Genomic DNA, 6,000 nt, shown 5'->3' with positions numbered 1-6,000 from the left:
ATCATATTTAAATTACATGGGATTGTGACCCTATAATCTTTCATTTGTGTTATATTGTCTCATGTGATGTGATTTCTGTTACTTTATCAGTTTAGGCTTCTCGATGTCACTCAAAAACTAATTCTTCAATTAGGGTATGCTGCCACCAGGTGGCAGTAAGGCCCTCACTTGTGATTCACCATCTTTAATAATTGTTCATTCACACATTCATTCATTCATTCATTCATTCATTCATGTATAGTTATTTGGAAAAGTTGATCAACCTTTTAACTTACTGACATTTAAATTTTTAAAGGTAAACTTTAATAGCTCAACTTAAATTTAGTTTTAATAATTATATAAAGATTGTCTATAGGGGAGTGCAAAGCTGTGTATGTAGGTGGAACTCTACCCATCTACATGTGTGAATGCTTTTTGAGAAAATAAAACTGAAAATAAAAAGTTGATCCCGTCTTCACTATCTCTTAGTAATTACTAGCCACAGAATAACCATAGCGTACATGTTCTATAGCCAAATGTTGCTATCAGCACTTTACGAGATTGAGCACTAGTATGGAACTTCAGACGAACTTGGTATTAAAATTCATTTACATGGATTTTCGAACTTCTTAGCCGTCAGCGTTTCCAATTAAGGAATTATTAATGTAACACTTTCCCACAGCCTGCTAATGAAGTTACTTCTATCAAGATCACCTCCTGATAAGTTCTCTTTCAGTCCTTCCACATACAACTAGAGAAGAGAATAACATAGCTTTGAGTTATTTCTGGGTATATTGCGTCCTTATGACCAAGTCCTCCTAATCATAAGAAATACATTTTCTTCTGCCAGTGGAAGAGGGAACATGAGGTAGCCAGTAGCTCTGTGTGACTTGGAAGCGATGTCCAGTGACTGTCGTCTATCAGATGAGTTTTACTGTAGTATTACTGTAATTACCTTTAACATACTGACTTTCCTAAGAAGCAATTTAGAAATCATTTTTAAAACATCTTATTGTTCATAAAGAGCAATTGATAATGCCTTTATATCTCCCTGTACGTAAACACCTTCTTGGGAAAGGAGTCTCAGGGATTCTCCCTCCTCCAGTTGATACCACCCATGCTGGGAGGGCCACAGCAAATTGCCACCGTGTACTCATAAGGGTCAGAAAGCACCCATCTCTGGGCTGAGTCTGGGGCATTTTCACTACCTCTAGGGTGACTGACTATTCTGACCAACTGATCTAATCCATGCTAATTGCTGCCTGTGAAACCTAATCACATCCTCTTTTATAAATTAAAAATATATATATATATATATATATATATATATATATATATATATATATATATATATGGGGGGCCAACTCAATCCAGGTTATCCACATGGAGCAAAGTTGAGCACTTCCGAAGCTCACGCAGCTGAAAGCAAGGAAACCTGGGCTCGGGGAGTGGGGCTGCTACTGAGATTATTTCTCTTTCTCTCCAGAACTCCCTTGTTCCTTGAACCAGTATCCCCTTCCTTTAAAGAATCTGTGAACCTCAGCAATCTGTTCAGCTACACTGGCCCAGTCCGACCACTTTTAAGACAGCCTTTTAAATGGCAGTTATATGCACGCTTTCAACTGGGATAGCGTCATCAGACAATGGATATTTGTGGTTTTGCTCTTCTAAAAAAGATCCCAAAGACCCATGGAGAAAATTTAAAAAGCCATGAAAAATCCCATCTCTCAAAATTCTACTGGGGCCACTCCACCCAACTCTTTCCTTTCCTTTTCTACATTCATTCCCCAATTAAATAACCTGAGTTAAGATGCCGAAAATGTCCATCGCTTTCCTAAACGCTCACTCTGCTATTTAATTCTTGTATTGTTATTTAACCCTTTCCACGTGTCTGCCATGTTTCCTCACATTCTTTGTAACTCTTCTCAAGGGCAGGACCTTACCAAGATACTCTACACCAGTCAATTTCTGATTCAAAGCTAGGATCCTCCACCGAAGCTTCTGGCCATGCCGGCCTCTCCTGCATTCACTTGTCATCATACTAATTCTCATCCATGATGTATTCATGCAATGAATATTTATTGAGCCCTTATTCTGTTGCAGGCCCTGTTCTTGATGCTCGATGCTCAAGAGTAAAGCGAAGAGCCAAAAGACCTTGTCCTCCTGGAGGTCTTGTTCTAGGGGATGGAGGAAGTTGGGAAGCTGGACAACGATAGGGAGTGAGAAGGAAGAAAAGAAGCAGTTCCAGAGGCCAGGGTGACAAAGTCGGGCATCTACATGGACCCTTAGCCGGGCTGCCGTTGAGGTCAGGAATGGTTTCTCTGCCTATGGCTGGATCCAGGTGGACCCGAGTTGAGGATCCTGGCTGCACTGAAGGCTTCCTCGACCACGCCCCCGCCATACGGGCACAGCCAGAATCATTGGGCTTCGCGCCTGTTTGCGGCTCTGAACTTTAGTTCGCCAAGACTAGGGTTTTAACTGTCCAAGCCCTTTGAGTTGAAAACTTGTTCCCTGATCAGTTCTTCCCAGGCGCACTTCTAAGGATGTTACCTTGTCTTTCCTCCCCCAATCCTGCTTAAAATACTGCTCCACATTACCTGGTGCCGTTGTCAATACGTTCTGGTACCAATTCCAATGTTGGGGGTGGGGGCGTTCCCCCATACCAACAAACATTCTCAGACTTTAGTAAGGTGTCCAAGAATCTGACTCGATTCTGACCTGATTTACCTGGAGATAGCATCAGAGGCCACAGGTTAGGGCTCAGTCCTCCAAGACTGCCCTCCCTCCTGCCCCCCTTCAGATGCCGCTTGCAAGCACAGCCTGTTGTTACCTGTGATTCTGACGTAGGTGCTATAAAGCAGAGGTTCCTACGACCCGCTTCTGGGGTCCCATTAATTGGTTAGAACAGCTCGCAGAACTCAGAGAACCATGTTACTAACTAGATTGCCAATTTTTTATAAAACATAACTCAGGAGCAGCCAGATGGAACAGATGCAGAGAACAAGGTGTGTGGGGCTCGGGCAGAGCTTCCATGCCCTCCCTGAGTGTGCCACTCTCCCAGCACCTCCAGGTGTTCTCCACCGGAAGCTCCCCCAACCCTTTCCCTTTGGGTTTTTGTGGACACTTCCTTACAAAGATGCATTGATTAAGTCACTGGCCATTGGTGACCATTCAACCTCCAGCCCCTCTCCCCTCCTGGAGGTCTGGGGTGGAATCGAAAATTGGTTCTCCAGGAGACCCGCCCATCCTTAAGGCTTTCCAAAGGTTGATATTAACATAACAAAAGACACCTTCATCACACTCAATACTTGGGAAATTCCAAGGGTTTTGGAAACTCTGAGCCAGAGACTGGCTGTAAGCCCTGATATCACACATAGTATTTGCATTTCTCTTTTTTCCAACAATTTATTCATATGTTAAAATGTAAATGAACTACCAAGTATATAGGAGACATTTTGCTGAGAAATCAGGATGTAGAGGTAAATATAGAGGTGGAAGAACAGAAAATTTTTATCAGTTTATCACGTGATGTTTTTCACATAGCAGGTACTCAGTCCTCTTTCATCAACGTAAAATTGTTTCAGAAACTTTACATTTTTTATCAGTTGTCCAAGGACTTTCTTTGGCTGTACACATTCCAATATATATCATCTCCTTCTAGAACGCCGAGTATGGCATTTTGTGAAAATCAGCTCTTTTAAATAAGAAGACATCCATATAGCATAAACTATTTCCATAATAGTATAGACTTTTTTGTCTGTTTCTATCATTTTTGAGAAAGGCAGTTAAATTCATTTCTAGTCACTTTATTATGTTCATGAATAGGTAGTCAGGGATTACGCAGAGTTGGTGTGTGTGGAAAGGCACCGAACAGGTTCAGCTGGTGTATTGATGACTTTGAGGGCTAGTGCCTTGCAGGGGACAGGATGACTGGCCCTGGATGGAAGCAGCTGGGAAAGGAAAGTCTGCAACAAACATAACTTCACTGGTTTCGTCAGACCTGTCCCAAGGGCCTGCATCTTATGTCCTCACCACAATTCTGCAAACATCCACGGGTCTGTTTCTATTATCCCTTCAGCCTCCTGAATTCCTGCTTCCAGCTGACTCACAAATGCCCCACTTCCTGCACTTGTTCTGTTCTCCTTGCTTTGTGCTGATCTGGTTGGAAAATTGAGATAATTAGGAGAGATACTGCTTGGGCCTGAGAACCACCATTTCTAGGACTCACTGTACAGAGAGTAGTAACATTGCCTGGGAGCTTGTTAGAAATGCAGAATCTTAGGCCCTATCCCACGCCTCCTGAATCAGAACAGGATTTAACAAGATCCCCCGGTAAGCCAAATGCACATTAAAACTTGAGTAGGACTGAAATCTAGAGGAATGGTAAATGGAGAGCAATGAGAAGACATGTCCTTAGCACTGTAGGGAGGCCCAGGTTCCCACCCTTCTCGCCTAGAACTTCCATGAGAAGAGAACTTACTGATCTAACTGGTTTGGCTGCAGGCTACTGAGTGGCAGAGCCAGGACTAAGGTAAGGCTGGTGAAGCTTGAGGGTGCAGCATGTCTGGAGGCATTCACTCTCAGGTGCCAACCCTGCACCTACAGAGATCTGAGAGTTCCTGCCTCCTTCAGTGCTTCAGTGCTGCACCCTGGGACCCTGCTTACCTCCCCTTGCTCCTGGCCCTACTGAGTACCCAAGCTGATCACTGAATGGGGTCAGTAGTTGTTGAAAGGTAAGCTACCTGAGGATGAGTATTCTATTCTTTAGGACGAAAGCCGCCCCCCCCGCCCACCACCACCACCCCGTAGACGTGTTTTCGTGTTCCTCCTCTATTATTTCCCACCTTTCTTCTGTGGCTTAATGGTAAAATTTAGGTATGAGGGCTGCAAAGGCTCTCCGGTCTATTAGATGAGCCCTGTAACCCTCTTCAGTTTACCAAGACTTTCGAACATCACAGCAGCTCAGGATAACCCAGACCCTTGTTCGTCTTTTGCCCTGGGTCCTGGGGTGTGCATCTGCCTGACAACCACGAAAAGGAGTGGTTGGGAAATGGCGTAGGACACAGGCATTCCTGTATTCCCAGAGAGTTTCACAGTAAGAGACCCTGGGGCTGCACATGGTTATTTCTATGCTTTATTTTCAGTGTAGATGGTGATGCCTGGAGCATGGCTCCCACGGCGGAGTTTGTGTGTGTGGGTGTGTGTGTACACGCATGACCTGACGCAGGTGTCTGCATTGGCAAGTTTTCACTTTCCTCACCCCTATCATGAGAATAATAATAATTCCCACTCTATAGGATTACCCAGAAGATTAATCCTGGTAATCCTGGCAGGGATTGTTCTTAGCATGAGGGATAAGTAGGGAATGAGCAGGTGCCTACCGTCCCTGCCCTCAGGGAGCTTATACTGTACTGGGGTAAGGCGGGAAGGAGCGCAACAGACACAAAAGAATATTATGCCAGGTGGAAGGAGGTGATGAAAAGAAAATTAAAGGAGGAAATGGGAGAAAGAACAGTGAGTAGGTCTCCTTAGATGGGATAATCAGGGATGTTTTCTCTGTTAAAGTATATTTGAGACAAAGCCTGAATGAAGCTAAGAAGCAGGTGGATATGTGGGGGAAATAGATTGGGAGAAGGGACAGCAAAATAAGGGCCTAAAGGTTAGGGTATGTTTGAAGCGCTCGAGGTCCAGGAAGGAGGGTGATGGTCTGGAAGAGAAGGTAGAAGTGGGGTCAGACAGGATGTAGGAACAGGGAGTATCAGGCCCTGTAACACCCTGGTGAGGACTTTGCATTTTATCCTGAGTGAGATGAGAAAGTACTAGAAGGTTTGGAGCAGAGGAGTTATCTGGTCTGTCTTGGGTATGACAAGATTTGCTCTTTCTGCCACAGGAAGACTAGACTGGGTTGGGGGGAGCAGCAAGCTCCTCCCAGAGGACCCTGTGCTGTTCTCCAGTAGGGAGAACGTGGCCCAGACCTGTGCTGACGGTGGTATTGGTGGCCATATTGGGAAACGTTTACTG

Source organism: Rhinolophus ferrumequinum, chromosome 14 (assembly GCF_004115265.2).
Source record: "Rhinolophus ferrumequinum isolate MPI-CBG mRhiFer1 chromosome 14, mRhiFer1_v1.p, whole genome shotgun sequence".
In the NCBI taxonomy this organism is placed as follows: Eukaryota; Metazoa; Chordata; class Mammalia; order Chiroptera; family Rhinolophidae; genus Rhinolophus; species Rhinolophus ferrumequinum.
The sequence above is the reverse complement of the archived record's forward strand: the minus strand, read 5'-3'. Positions refer to the sequence as shown.